The sequence below is a fragment of the Centropristis striata genome, chromosome 16, assembly GCF_030273125.1.
Source record: "Centropristis striata isolate RG_2023a ecotype Rhode Island chromosome 16, C.striata_1.0, whole genome shotgun sequence".
Taxonomy (NCBI): domain Eukaryota; kingdom Metazoa; phylum Chordata; class Actinopteri; order Perciformes; family Serranidae; genus Centropristis; species Centropristis striata.
Genome location: NC_081532.1, coordinates 14558874 through 14574285, shown reverse-complemented (window position 1 = coordinate 14574285; position 15412 = coordinate 14558874). Strand labels below are relative to the sequence as shown.

Here is a 15412-nt window from a genome sequence, read left to right as displayed (position 1 = left end):
CCCCATCCCTCCCTTTCCAAGCATGTAGAGAACCCACAGTGGCGTTCAGGTAACGTCTCTTTACCTAATTCTGTGCCTGAACTAGGCTGCTTCCAAATTGTAAATCTTGCGTCAGTTGCGTCAAACTATGTTTGGCGTTTACAGTTTTATTATCCTTTACTTGTCAAAAAAGCTGTTTTTAAGCTTAAAGTAAGCTGTTATTAAGTTTCTCCATTTTTCAGGCAAGAAAGATTCCTAATATGTGAGCAGTTTATATAAAAAAAAAAGTCTATTTGGAAATTTGTGTAGATGTTTTCTATCAGCTGTGAGGAGCTGAGACAAGGTCAACATCGTCAGTGTATTTGTACTGCCAGAAGGGGGCTTAAAGCTTTAAAACCAGAAGATAAAAAATGGGTGAAGCAGCATTACATGAACAGAGCCACTGTTTGTTTTGTCCATTCTGGGCAACTATAAAAAACATGGCAGTGCAACATGGCAGGCTCTTTAGACAAGGACACTTTCCAACAGTTTTTTTTCTCTACTCTTGGCTATGGTAATCTGCTCCAGGCATATTCCTGCAGTGTTTACATTATAAGCAATGTTACATGTAGCTACATGCTAATGTCAGGGAAATATGCTATCTTGCTTGCCGACGCTGCTTATTTCTCCCCAGTTTTGGATGATACAGTATATCTGCTATATTTTCGTTGTTTCTGACTTAGAAGCTTTAATTGGTGTTTGTTTGTTCATGGTATAGAGTTCTGCTATGCTCAGTTATACCATGACCGTGGTAAAGTTGGCGAAAGCAAATATGTGGAAAGCCCAGAAAAGGCAGCCAATCAGAGATAAGGGAACTTAAAGAGACCTGCGCTACGTCTTATAGAAGTGCAGCCGCCATGGGCTGTATGACAAAAATAACTTGTATTTTGAACATTAAACATAAAAATGAGTGTAATGGGTCCCCCTGAAGTTTTTGAGTCCCAAAGAAACATAAGGCAACAGAGCCGTATAAAGAAGCCAAATAGTTGCTGCCTGAATTGTTGAGGCACAAACACTGCAAAAAGGAAAACATTTCATAAAAACATATGCCAAACACATGAAAACTTCTCAAGTAGACCCCGACTAGCAAGGACACTAAACAGAATGTCTGCATGTTAACACTACACAGACTACAGACTCAAAAACAAGCTGACAGACTCAACAAAATACGGCATCACATGCTCATATAATGAAGGTTTCTCTTAATATCCTGCAGCTGCCATCTCATCCTGTTTATTTTCAGATATTTATAATATTATTAGTATGGAAATTTCCTCCATCTGTTACCAGTTTGCAGTTAGTTGCATTAGAAAACTTTTAGATTAATGGCTTGAATTCAAATAGTCAGGGAAGGAGTGCATAGTACCTTGTAATTTATACCTTTGTATTTTTACATTGTTATTTATATTCTGTTTTATTGTATAATTTTATTTTTATTATTATATTTTGGTACCTTGGCTGACTCTGAAAGGAACCTGAATAAATTCCAGTGTACTTTTACTATCTGTACCCATGCAAATGGCAATTAAGTTCTATTCTATTCTATTCTATTCTATAGTTGAATCAGCATCTTTTTAATAAGGTGCCAAAGTTGGTAATGTCAAAGTTTTATATTGTTACAATTTTATATAAGTCAAAATGTAGCAATGACTGCGGTTAATAAGTCGTCAGGCCGGTATAACTGAAGAATTTGATAAGAGCATCATAGATAAAACAACAGAGGAGTAAGGGCACTTATCTGATCGACAACAATGACCACTTGTGATTTTCAGGGCTGTAATTCTGTGAATGGTTTTGATTGGTTATGCAAACATTTAAGGACCAGAGCAGTAAAATTCATACAAAAAAATCCACAGGGCTCAAAGAGATATTTCATTTTCTTTTTTGGCATTCACCTGCCTCTCATGTCCAGGGTGAGTTAAAATGAGAAATGTTTGGGGTTTCTATGGGGTTGGGGGGGTGGGGGGTTTCACCACAGAGGATTGAATTGTGTTATTTAGGAGGAGACTGACTGGGGGATATCTGTGGGACCAAATCGTTATCCAACAGTGTGGTAGATTTAACAATATACTGTTGTTCCCGCACAAAAGTTTTCTATTTCCTTGTGTGACTTTCCCTGGCCTTTTGTTGTAAGCAAAAATAAATCTGTGATGTTGGGCCTGACTTGTACATTGACTATGACATTTTGAGATAATCTGAACTGACCGCTAAACCCCTTTGGACAATAATTTCCTTCACTTTTAATCAACTTTGAGAAAAGTGAATGTAGAACATCAGATATATTTGATGACCTATCTGTGAAACCCTCTCCCCTGATGCTATGTTAAAGGTGTCGGTTCACGGAGCATTTGCTAAAATCAAAGTTTATTTGCTGTTTGTTGTCTTGTGCCAGTTATGAAGTCATGTGCGATGAATAATGCAGATGATAAACAGTGGAAACGAAATACACGTAAGGAACAAATCATCACAGCGGCCACATTAGCTGCAAATGAACTGCAGATTTTTGGAGTGAGTTTTTGCAGGTACTTGATAAGATTGTTTCTCTTTCACTACAAAGACGTTAAATGCGTGGGAATGGAAACTAAATGACTGCTCTGTTCTTGTTAACGGCATGGAAGAATACTGGAGGTGGGGTGGAGGAGTGCCATAATGAACAGCTAAGTGATGACAGTGCCTGGACAGTTGTCTTGGAGCATTTCTAACAGATGCGTTTGTTTATTCACATAATACAAATATTCAGACATTTATATTAAAGAATTAAAAAAATAGTAATATTGCTTGTACCACCTACTAGTGGTGAACGCTTTCTTTCTTTTCTCATTCTTTTCGAACAGAATGCAGATTTATCACATTTTGTTTACCGAGGAGTGACTTTAAGATTTCATATTTTCCGGACTGCGGACTATAAATTTTGTACTTTCACCCAGGAGAACAGGGTTTGTGTCCCATGTGAAAACAAGAGTAAACAATGTGATTTAGACATCGCTGAACTTCACATTTTAACATAACTATGATCCTGTTTACACTTGGTTTTAAAATGTTTCTTGGTCGATTGGATTACAAGTGGACAGATGAGACACATTGGGGTTTACACCTGTTTGTATGATGCGTCTCCGAGAGTGTCCAGCTGACCACTTTCTTCATTACTACCTACGCCACTTCCTAAGTTTCATAAGGTGAAATTGCCCCGCACACATGTATTACTCGAGTTGCTAGTTGCTACCTTATCAGCAATACCCTCATAAACAGCCCAGTAACGATATGAGTCCTCTCGACCGTTAGTGATCTTTCAACAAAACGACCACCACACGGCCAACATGATGATGTACAGTCATGGAAAAAATTATTAGACCACCATTGTTTTCTCCTTGCTTTCTTGTTCATTTAATGCCTGGTACAACTAAAGGTACATTTGTTCGGACAAATATAATGATAACAACAAAAATAGCTCATACGAGTTTATTGTATATTGATAATGATTTTGGTTATTATCAAGAAAACCATGGAAAATGGCTAGATATCAGCTCTTACATTAAACTCTCATGAGCTATTTTTGTGTTTATCATTATATTTGTTAAAACAAATGTGCCAGTTAATGCCTGGTACTATCAATCAATCAATCAATCAATCAATCAATCAATCAATCAATCAATCAATCAATCAGACTTTATTTGTATAGCACTTTTCATACAAGAGAGACCCAACACAAAGTGCTTTACATAAAAAAGGAGAAAGTAATGATGATAATAATAATAATAATAATAATAACAAAACATAGAAACAAGCAAACACCCTCCGCCCATCCCCAACCCTCCATCCCACCCATCTTAGTAAAAACAAAACACAAACTGAGTAAGCGCCATCTAAACATGGAGCAGTGCAGAAACACTGGAGGCAGGTTAGAAATGAATTAGATAAAAAAATAAAAGAGAAAAAAGTAAATAATAATAAAAAGCTTTTAAAAAAATAGATAAAAAAAGATAAAACAATAAATAAATAATTAAGAAGTAGAGCATGATAATATATACCACAGTGAGAAAATGACGCCTCACCGTGGGTTTTAGTTCTAACTTTTGGTATTATTAAAAAAACGCTCCCAGAAGACCTGAGGGTCCTCAAGGGTTCATAGGATAAAAGTAAATCAGATAAATAGGCTGGACTAAGACCATTAAGAGATTTATAAACCAGTAAAAGAATCTTAAAATCTATTCTGAAACGCACAGCCAGCCAATGCAGAAACTTTAAAATACCGTATTTCCTCAAATAGTAGCCGGGGCTTCTATTAATAAAAAAATCAGTTTGGGACCCGGCTAATAATAGGGGCAGGCTATTATTTGAAGGACGTTTCCCATAGCAAAGCAAAATTGAAGTTGAGATCTCCTTTATGTCACATTTACATCTCCTAGACATAAATGAGCACTAATCGAGACCAAACTGGTTTTCTCATTCTTCTGAAATGAATATAATTCCTTAATTACAAATTTGAGTTCCAAAATTTGACCCATTAAGACAAACAGCCATGATGGGCTAAAAAGAGACGTTAACATTGTGCTGTCAATTTAATTAACTTGTTTTCTGACAGTATACTCTCAGAAATAGGGCTACAGTAAGAGTCCTTTTTTGTCCCCCGAGGTACAATCTACACTAATGTACCCCCTAGGGCCAGTTATTGTACATGGCACATATTTGTACCTTTTTGATGGCCCAAAAAGGTACAAATATGTACCCAAGTGGTAAAAGGTACATATATGTTCCTTTTCTTCAACATGTTGGGGTACACTAGACTGTGTTAAGCTCTACAAATGGCAGTAGCCTAAATATTAATTATTGTTTAAATAATGATTTAGTATTTCTTCAGCAGTAGCCTAGTTATACTTTTTAAATGTGAAGGTTTCACTGTTTGCTTCAGTCTTCAATAAAGAATTTAACTTCTAACCATTTTTGAGTAGCCTTGACATAAAATGTTTTTTGTTAGCAGATTTGCAGGTATGAAAAACTACTAATCATCCAGTCAATATTGTATATTATTATGATATTCACACACACGGTCAACCATGCACAGTAAAATCAGCTACCTACAGCCTGGCAGACAAAGCGCAGGGAAGCCTAAACGTTAATTTCAAATTAGCCCCGTGACTACCTGACAGACCATTCGCAGGTCAAACGCGTGCGGTGATAGCAGCAGGCGGCCGGCCAGCATTTAACGGACACTGATGCTGTGGATATATCTTCATGGATGTCTCTCCTGAGTTTTTGACAGCTGACAGCTTTACTCTCAGGTAAGTCTGCGTTTACTCCGCTTGTCATTAACACTTTTTTTTCAGTCAAATTAATCAGGACAAAGTCAGCTTGTTTAACGTGTTTGTCTCAAATTCAAAGTTAAAACGCATGACGTCAGGCGCAGCGCCAACTCGCAAACGCTAACATGCTAGAGCTCTTTGCCTGTTGCTGGGGTACTTTAGACAGCTCGGCTTTTGATTGGTGCATTTCACGTGTAGCGCAAACGTGATTGGTTGCTGTACTGACACTTGACAAAACCGACCGTTTCCAGAAATTTCTCCTCTGGTCCCAGCAGGACATTATTCGGCCGACAACCAGGACCTGCTAATGAAGTTAGGTGAGGCAGGTGTAATGGTGACTGAAGTCGAAGCCCAGAGATTCAGAGGTAACAGCAGTGTAATGGTAGGTGACAAAATGTTGAGTGCTAACATTTTTCACATTAGCCGCTAGCTAAATCAAAACGGTTACATAGCCCGCCTGCTAACGCAGCTAACGCAGCTAACACTTATACAACTTTTAATAACTATGGTCGAATAATATAAAAGGCACATATATACACACATATATATATATAAAAGGAGGCCTTTCCTCCAAAAATGTTCCTTCTCTCACTCGGGTGAAATCAGCATTATACACAACTGCGGTCCATTAGTTAAATGTAAAATGGCGCCTTGGGGTAACTTCTTGTCTTAGCTATTAAAATTGCACAAATGGCTCAGCAGGATTGGATATAAATATATAACGTTAGCTCACAGGCTAGCCCTACTTTCAAATTCAGTATCAAATGTAATATTCACATATAACTAGAACATTTCTAGATAAATTGAGTGTGCCTGACTCTGGCCCGTCGCCCCCATAGACGGATTACGGCATGGGCAAAGTGGGCGTGTGCCCAGGGCCCCAGAGCCAATGGGGGCCCTTGGCCTTCAGAGTTTTTTTTTTTTTTTTTTGGTATACAATAAAAAAAAATAAAAAAATTAACAAATCAACTCACCTCGTCACATATTGACGTACCTACGTTCGCCGGGGGTCAAGCGTACAGTGCGTTTTCAAAATGGAGAATCGCGCCCTGAGTGGATCAGCTAAAAGAAAGCAAAAAAAAGAAAAAGAAGCTAAAGATGTCGCTTTGTTGCAGCAAATTCCATCCATCTCAACATTTTTCATCAGAAAAATGGGGCAAGGTGATGGTACCCACAGCAGCGGTGCCACTGCTACAACTGACGGTGGGGAAGACCTGCAGGATGCTAACACCACTAGCTCAAGTTTACCGGAGGCATTTGGTGGTGGTAGAGCCGCGGCGCAGCCTCCTACAGACACTGTAGCGCCGGACAATGCTAGCAGAACTACGGCGGGCAGCAGCCGGGCGGTGGCGGCGGCCGAGCTAGGCCAGCCAGAGCTAAGTCCTCTCACATCGCCAGTGGAGGATGAGATGTTGGCGACCGGGATCGAACATGAGAGTGCCGTACAGCAGAGGGATGAAGATGAAGACTCCTGGTGTGAAACTGTTACTGATCCAGCGTTGGGGAAATATATCCAGTGACAAAGTAAAGAGTGTTCTCATTGAAAGAGGGCCTTCTTCATTTCACAACAGAAGAGGAAAATACCCAGCATCGGCAAGAGACTGCGGACTAGGTGGTCGGGTTCGTTCTTTAACCAACGACATGATGAGCAGTCGCCTGCCTAATGGACAACTAGCACCACGAGAGTGGTTGATGTATTCACCATCAACTGGCCATGTGTTTTGCTTTGCCTGCAAACTTTTTGCGGGAACAAAAAATGCATTTGTGGACGGCTTTTGCGACTGGAAACATCCACATCGCATTTCAGAACACGAGAGGAGCCCAGTCCATATGTCCAACACGCTGACACTGATGCAGAGGATGAGTGGAACTGGCGCAATCGACTCAGCCCTGAGGAAGCAAATTTGGGATGCGAGGGAATATTGGAAGGATGTTCTCCGACGTGTAGTGGCAGTGATCAAGTTTTTAGGAGAAAGAGGACTGGCATTCAGAGGGAATGACGAGCTCATTGGATCACCACATAACGGCAACTATTTGGGGATATTAGAATTAATATCCGTATTTGACCCATTTCTGGCAGAGCATATTAAAACATATGGCCAGAAGGGCAGAGGGAGCGTCTCATATTTGTCGTCAACAATATGTGAAGAGTTTATTGACATGATGGGAGAAAAAACCAGGCAAGTAATTGCAGAAGAGCTCCGTGATGCAAAATATTTCTCTGTCATTGTAGATTCCACTCCCGACCTCTCTCATGTTGATCAGTTAACATTTATCTTCAGGTTTGTTAGCAAGCAAGGTAACGTAGTGGAGCGGTTCCTGGCATTTGAGCCAATTCAGAGCCATACAGGCCAAAGTCTGGCAGATTGTGTGACTGCCATGGTGGAGAATCTTGGGCTGGATTTATCTAATTGTAGAGGCCAATCATTCGATAATGCCAGCAACATGTCGGGCCGGTACAATGGGCTGCAGGCACATTTGAAGCAAAGAAACCCATTAATCCACTATGTGCCTTGTGCTGCCCATTCTCTAAATTTAGTGGGTGTAAACAGCATAGAGGGAAGCAGTCTAGAAGTAGGACAGTATTTTGATTTATTACAATCCTTGTACACATTCTGCGCTGCCTCCACTCACCGGTGGGAGCGAGTTTTTCGGAACTCTGATATTCATATTGACTTAACATTAAAATCACTGTCAAACACTCGGTGGAGCTGCCGAGCTGACTCTACTAAAGCTCTTTGGCAAAACTATGTTAAAATAAGGGAGGCATTTGAGAGCATAGCTGAAGATGGAACTGAGAAAAGAGACACCCGAAGTGAGGCCAGCACACTCGCTGTAAAATTAAATAAACTGGAGACTGCATTTATGACTAATTTCTGGAATACAATTCTGGCTCGATTTCAACTGACAAGTTTACAACTCCAAAAAGCTGACATAGAGCTCATGACAGCTGTGCACCTTCTTATATCTCTGCGTGATTTTGTATCAGCACAGAGAGGTCTTTTCACAGACTTTGAAAGGGACGCCTTAGCTGTGCCAGGCGTGTGCCAGACATACAAACATGACCTCCAGTGCACCAGAAAGCGCAAACGGTTTGAGGATGAGAGCGCAGAAAAAGATGCGGTATTTGATGGGAAAAGCAAATTCCAAATAGAAACATTCAATGTGGCTATCAATAAGTTAGTAAGCTGTCTCAGCCACAGAATTGATGCATACAAGCACCTGTGTGATCTGTTTGGTGTTCTTTTCATGCCGGAAAACGCATCTGACCGTGAGTTAATTGACAAAGCGAACACACTTGCCTCTGCCTATCCCGCTGACTTGGACAGCAATCTTGGAAATGAACTTATTCACTTCAGAGCTTTCATCAGATCAGACGGACAGAATGTGTCTCCATCGAAATGTCTGAAAACAATACTTGATTGTGGATTACAGTCAACATTTCCTAATGTGTACATTGCCATAAGACTGTATCTAACGCTTCCTGTCACAAACTGCGAGGGAGAACGGTCCTTTTCTCAAATGGCCAGGACAAAGAATGAACTGAGGACAAAAATGACCCAGAGACGCCTCAACAGTTTGTCACTCATGGCTATAGAGGCCGGACTGGTTCGAGACTTGGACTTTGATGACCTCATAGAGGACTTCTCCTCGAAGAAATCCAGGAAAAAGCCTGCGGTTTAGGTGAGTTTCACTGTGGTTTTGTGTGGTCCTAGCTGTGGCTCTTTACTGATGTTGATTATTGTTTCCTTTATTACTTTAACGATTTGTTTTAGATGGTTACCTATATTTTAATTAAAGTGTGTTTTAGTCCATAATACTGCAATGGCTGGCTATTTACGCTTGCTGTCTCTCCCATAATATGTTTATTGTCCTGTACGTGGCAGGTGCCAAACAAAACAAACCTAAAATGACAGTTAGTTTGTGTGGTTGTGTGTTGCCCGGTGTTGTTATGTGCGTAATGGGAAGATCGCCATTGCGCGCGCACTGTTTGTGTGTGTAGACAGGGGCTCGTGGTCATGATAATCCGTCTATGTGTTTATTATCCTGTACACTGTAGGTGCTAAACAATACAGACATAAAATGATAGTAATTTTTTGTGGTTGTGCGTTGCCTGGTGTTGTTGCGTGCGTAATGGGAAGAGCGGCGTTGCGCGCGCACTGTTTGCGCGTGTAGGCAGGGGCCCGTGGCGAGTTTGTGTCCAGGGCCCGTGGTCATGATAATCCGTCTATGGTCGCCCCCATACATTAAATATCTGTCAGTGTGCTTGTGTGGTCTAGTGTCTGTTAGGAGGAGTTTTCCCTTTTTAACATGGCGGTCTATGAGGCCGTATGGGTGTGGCTGCAGCATCAGTGTGTCCCACGCCCAAACTATAAGTCTTACAGCTTCAGCAAATGAATGAAAGGACAAATTTTCCTACATTTTTATGTATACATTATGTATGTAGAGTGGCATTTGTGGCCTCGGGAGCAGTTTACAAATTTATTTTTCAATAGTTTTTTCTCTATTCTCTATATGACTATATTCGTGCTTGTTTAACTACCCTGAGATGTTTTTCATTTATAGGGGGTGCTGTTGCCCACGCCGGCGGGGGCTCTCGGGCTTAAGCCAACAAATTAATGAAAATGAATAAAATTACACTTATTAAAACGTGTAGTTGTCTTTAAAACACGCTCTAAACCAACGCATTGTTTGAAATCAGCCTCCCAAAAGTTTTAACGTTATCTGCTGCCTCTGTTCCACATTGACATAATTTATTGCTCACATCAATAATAAACAATTAACTGAAAGGGGTAATAGTAGTGGTAATGTACTTTACATATGTATTTGGGGTGTGATTTCTGAAATTGCTGCGCTAAATATATCAACAGGAAATGCTAACTGTTGTAGAATTTTAATTTTGCATGTCTAAGGTATTGTATTGTATTGTATTGTATCAAAGGTTCTCAATCTGGCTTGAGGGAAATCCCTACTGTCTAAACTCTACCTGGAAGCAAGACCAGAGGCTCTCACAGAGGATCTACCAGGTACTGTTTTTAAATAATAAAAATAATGCTGCCTAATCTTAAGGACATTGGAATGTGCCGTTAAGATAAATCTCGTTAAATAATTGAGCATATTCTAATTGCAGTGGACCAAATGCATAGTTTGCAGACTTTGGAATCAGAAAAAATGTTGGAAATACAAATGCTGTTTTTTTAAGTATATCTTATGTCTTGCAGATATCGACTTAAGAGCAACCCTCATCTTTCTGCCACACATCTTCAAGGAGAACATTGAGTGCTTTATTATAAAGGTATGTCTATCCTGCAAGCATCTTTTGTTGACCTCACAACACAAAACATACTTGACAGGACCCCTGATTTAAGGAAACCTTAGATTGTAGGTAGAAAAAAGTAACATTTTAAAACAAAACATCTCAAATTAAAGGGATGCTTTATTCATTTCAAATATTTCATTTCATGTTTAAACCCATTATAGTAGCAAAAGATCTGCAAATGCGTATCTCAATCTTTGTGTGCGTAATCAGATTTTTACAAATGGTTGCAAATGTACATCTCAAACTGTTTTTCTAAATACAGATTTGCAGATTCTTGTACCATTCACAAATTGAATTGCGCATTTATGAATTTTGTATGCATGTGCAGCTATTTTGGTACTATAATGACTCCATACATACTGTGAGAGGTAAGTAAAGTGATAATTATGCCGTGCTGAATACTGTCTGGATGGTCCCATATAATTGTTAGCTTTCAACCATTATTCAATTGCCCAGTAAATTACTTCTTCGGTACCAACATAAACTGAATTTGAAAACTATATTTTTTAAATGCTCATTAAATGCTTATCAAGTGCATTTGTGCACAATAATATTTAAAATCTTACATTATGGGGCCTGAACTCCACATCAGAACTGTCACATTCTAATCAGAACCAACAATTTCAGCCATACAATGTCTAAAGAAAGACAGAATATTCAATAAAAATCAAGCAAGGTAGATAATAAATGTGCTTATTATTCTATATAGTGTAAAATTACATTTTATAGTGGAAAGGCTATCATGTTAATCTGATTTGCTTGTCTTTTTTTCTTCTGGTTTTGAATAGTTCCTGCCACTCCATACTCAACTATCCAGTTGACGGATGAAGACTTGAAAATGGCCTTCACTAGGAGAGCTCCGAATGTTGTGAAAGTGGACGGCATCGAGTCACAGCTCAGCAATTGACGAGGGAATGTTTTGGCAAATCAAGTACATTTTGAACATCGATACCTTGTGGATTCTTTATGGTAAAATGTTGGTTCCTCTGTCACTTTCATGCATAAAGTGTAAAGGTTGATTGAGAATGGACTTTACTAAAACCAGGTGATGAAATGGACTACCGAATATTTGACACTTATTCTGTGGATAACAGTTTTATGTCACACTTCAACATAGTATTTAAAAATGTACAAAATTGACAAAATCATGTGAAAATCTTAGATCTTCTGTCATGAGTGTTATTTTCATTTATGCAGTTTTAAGGTTGGTGGAGAATGGACTTGCTGGCAATGGACAATTTTACATTGTTTAGTGTAGATGATATAAAGTTGAATACACAGTTTTTTGACAAAATTCATAGCAAAGCTCAGTAAAAGAGTTTTGGGAAGTTTAACACATAATAGAGCACGAACTTGAAATTGTTTTTACACCCGGTTACTAAATGAGGCCGGTCATTAATAGGGGCCCGGCTTTAAATTGAGGAAAATACGGTAGGTGAAATATGAGCTCTCTTTCTGGTCTTTGTCAACGGACGAGCAGCTGAATTTTGTAATAACTGTAATCAATCAAATTTTTTGTTGGGAAGACCAGAAAGTAGAGCATTACAATAGTCAAATCTTCAGGTGATAAAAGCATGCATCAATGTCTCTGTATTGGCTTGAGGGAGAAACGGTCGTACTTTGGCAATGTTCTTAAGATGATAAAAGTTTTGGTAATATTTTTAATGTGGGGCTCAAAGCTAAGATCACAGTCAATGATAACTCCTAGGTTTTAACTTGTTGACAAGGGTTAAAATTCAGTGTTTGGAGTTGCATAGTTAGTTTCTCTCTCTGTGCTTCTGTACCGATAATTAAAACTTTGGTTTTGTCCTGGATGAGCTGTAAAAAATTCTCTGCCATCCATTGTTTCATGTTAGTGGGGCGGATTAGCTGAACAATCGTTCATTGTGTGATAAAAGCATGAAATTTGGTAGATGTGTTGGTGAATATGTTTCAAACAAATCTGGATATTGGGCCACCTCAAAAGCGCCCCCTAGTGGCCGTGGCAGGCATTTGTTATACGAATAAATCAATAATGAATAAAAACTGCCCTTTTAATAATACCAACTGGTGATGAATTGTATATTGTTGGAAAGCCTGATTAGTCACCTTTACAACGAGTTACAGCTTGTAAGGATCGTGCATTCATGGAATGAGCATCGGGGCTAAACGTGTGGGTAGCACTCCCCAAAAATGTGCATCCCCTGTGGGGCGGATTAGCTCAATAAATCACAAGAATTGTTTATTTTGTGATAGAAGCACACAATTTGGTGGATGTGTTGGTGGATATGTTTCAAACAAATCTGTATATTAGGCCATCGCAAATTCGCCCCCAAGTGGCCATAGCAGTCATTTTCTTCGTTAAAATTACAAAAAATATTTAAATTATTTCTTAAAATATTTAAAAAATGTAAACTAAATATACAAACGTAAATTAAAAAGTGTAAATACACATTAAATTAACAAATATCCATTAGACACTCTTTCAGTTATTTTTCCTGCCCCACCACAATCGGGCTAGCCATCGAGCTATCTAGCAAAAAACTAGCATTTGCTTCCTGGGACAAGCAGTGCAGTGGACTGTCCATCAAGGTATGTCTAAATATTTTATTTCACCTGTGAATAAAATATACTATGAACATCATAAAGGCTACAGAGAAAAACAATCATCATGGGCCTTGGCGGAAAAGTAAATTAGCAAGATAGCAAAAATAGGTACTTAAGCTAGCTAGTTAGCTTGGAACATGTATCAGTGGCTGTTGGGTGTGAAAGCTTACTAAAACAAATAAAAATGGCCGCCACAGCCATCAGCCTTTTTTTTTGCGATGGCCCAATATCCAGATTCATTAAACATGTATTCAGCAATGAGTGTACCAAATTTGATGCTTTTATCACAAAATGAACGATTGTTCAGCTAATCCCCCCCCCCCCCCCCCCTCCCCCTCCCGGATGCACATTTTAGGGGGGTGCTACCCACACGTTTAGCCCCGTTGCTCATTCCATGAATGCACGATCCTTACAAGCTGTACCTCGTTGTAAAGGTGACTAATCAGGCTTTCCAACAATATACAATTCATCACCAGTTGGTATCATTAAAAGGGCAGTTTTTATTCATTATTGATTTATTCTTATAACAAATGCCTGCCACGGCTACTAGGGGCGCTTTTGAGGTGGCCCAATATCCAGATTTGTTTGAAACATATTCACCAACACATCTACCAAATTTCATGCTTTTATCACAAAGTGAACGATTGGTGTAAAATATTGAGCTAATCCGCCCCACTATGTCTAAAATACAGTTAAAAAGGGTCTCTAATGGCCCTGAGTCATCAGGAGACGCGGCAATGTAAAGCTGTGTGTCATCAGCATAGCTATGGAAATTAATGCCGTGTCTCCTGATGACCTTCCCAAGTGGCAGCATGTAAAGGTTAAAAAGAGTTGGTCCTAAAATTGAACCTTGGGGAACACCACAATTCATTTTAAATCTATTGGATGAACAGTCACATATACTTACAAAAAAGTCTCTGTCATTCAGGTAAGATTTGACCCAGTTAAAAACAGTACCAGAGATGCCAAACAAATTATTCAGTCTATTTAAAAGAATTGAATGATCAACTGTTGGAGTTAAATCGAGTAACACTAAAATGCTGGGTTTTTCAAGTCCCTATTCCATCTGAGACCATTTACCCCCTTTACTAGAGCTGTCTTAGTGCCGTGATTGGCCCTAAGACCAGATTGAAACTTTTCAAAAATGTGGTTTGAGTTGATAAAATCATTTAACTGATTAAATGATCTTTCTTCCAGCTACGGCAGCTGGCAAAAATAAAACCACTCCTGCAAGCACGGCACTTTGAGACAGTAATCCATGCCTTCGTGACCACTCGGCTGGATTACTGTAACGCACTTTATATGGGGGTTAGTGGGTCCTCCATTGCCCGCCTTCAACTGGTCCAAAATGCTGCTGCACGTCTTTTAACTGGCACAAGAAAGTATGAGCACATTTCACCTGTTTTAGCTTCACTGCACTGGCTGCCCGTTCATTTTAGGATTCATTTTAAAATTATTTTATTTGCTTTTAAAGCTTTAAATGGTCTTGCTCCTCCTTACCTCTCTGAGCTGCTGCACCCCTACTCTCCTACCCGCTCTCTCAGGTCAGCTGACCAGCTTCTCCTGAGAGTGCCAAGAGCTAGGCTGAAGCTCAGAGGGGAACGAGCTTTTGCCATCGCAGCTCCAAAACTGTGGAATGAATTGCCGCTGCACATCAGACAGGCCTCCTCACTGTCTCATTTTAAATCTCTTCTTAAAACCCACCTCTTCTCGTTGGCTTTTAACACCACGTAGAGTGTTGATTTTATGTTGATTTTATGTTGATTTTATGATTTTTTGTTTTTATTGTATTCATGCATATTTTATTTTGTGCGGGCAGTACATTTTATATTTTATTTTATTTATTTTTATCCCATTTTTAATTTATTGCATCTTACTGATCTATTGTTTACTACATCTCTTTGTATTGTGTTATGTATTTATTGTTTGTGCAGCACTTTGGAAACCTTGTGTTTGCTAAAATTGTGCTATATAAATAAAGTGGATTGGATTGGATTGGATTAAAATCAAGCTTCTCTAAAATTTTGCTTGAAAATGGCAAGTTTGATACTGGTCTCTAATTACTCATAACTGAGGAATCTAGATTGTTTCTCTTCAGCAGAGGCTTGACTATGGCAGTCTTTAGGCTAGTGGGAAAGGTACCCGTCTGAAGAGAATAATTGACAATTGTGAGCAACTGTTTTTCTGA

At 39.2% G+C, this 15412-nt stretch overlaps 1 long non-coding RNA gene across 1 annotated transcript; it reads left to right on the top strand.

Annotated features, from left to right (window-relative positions):
• The first annotated feature begins 5205 nt into the window (after positions 1-5205).
• LOC131987698 (uncharacterized) lies at positions 5206-12044 on the top strand. The gene is made up of 5 exons (XR_009395823.1): positions 5206-5297; positions 5594-5700; positions 10261-10345; positions 10541-10614; positions 11427-12044. It is a non-coding gene; the product is annotated as an uncharacterized LOC131987698 (long non-coding RNA).
• The last annotated feature ends 3368 nt before the right edge of the window (positions 12045-15412 follow it).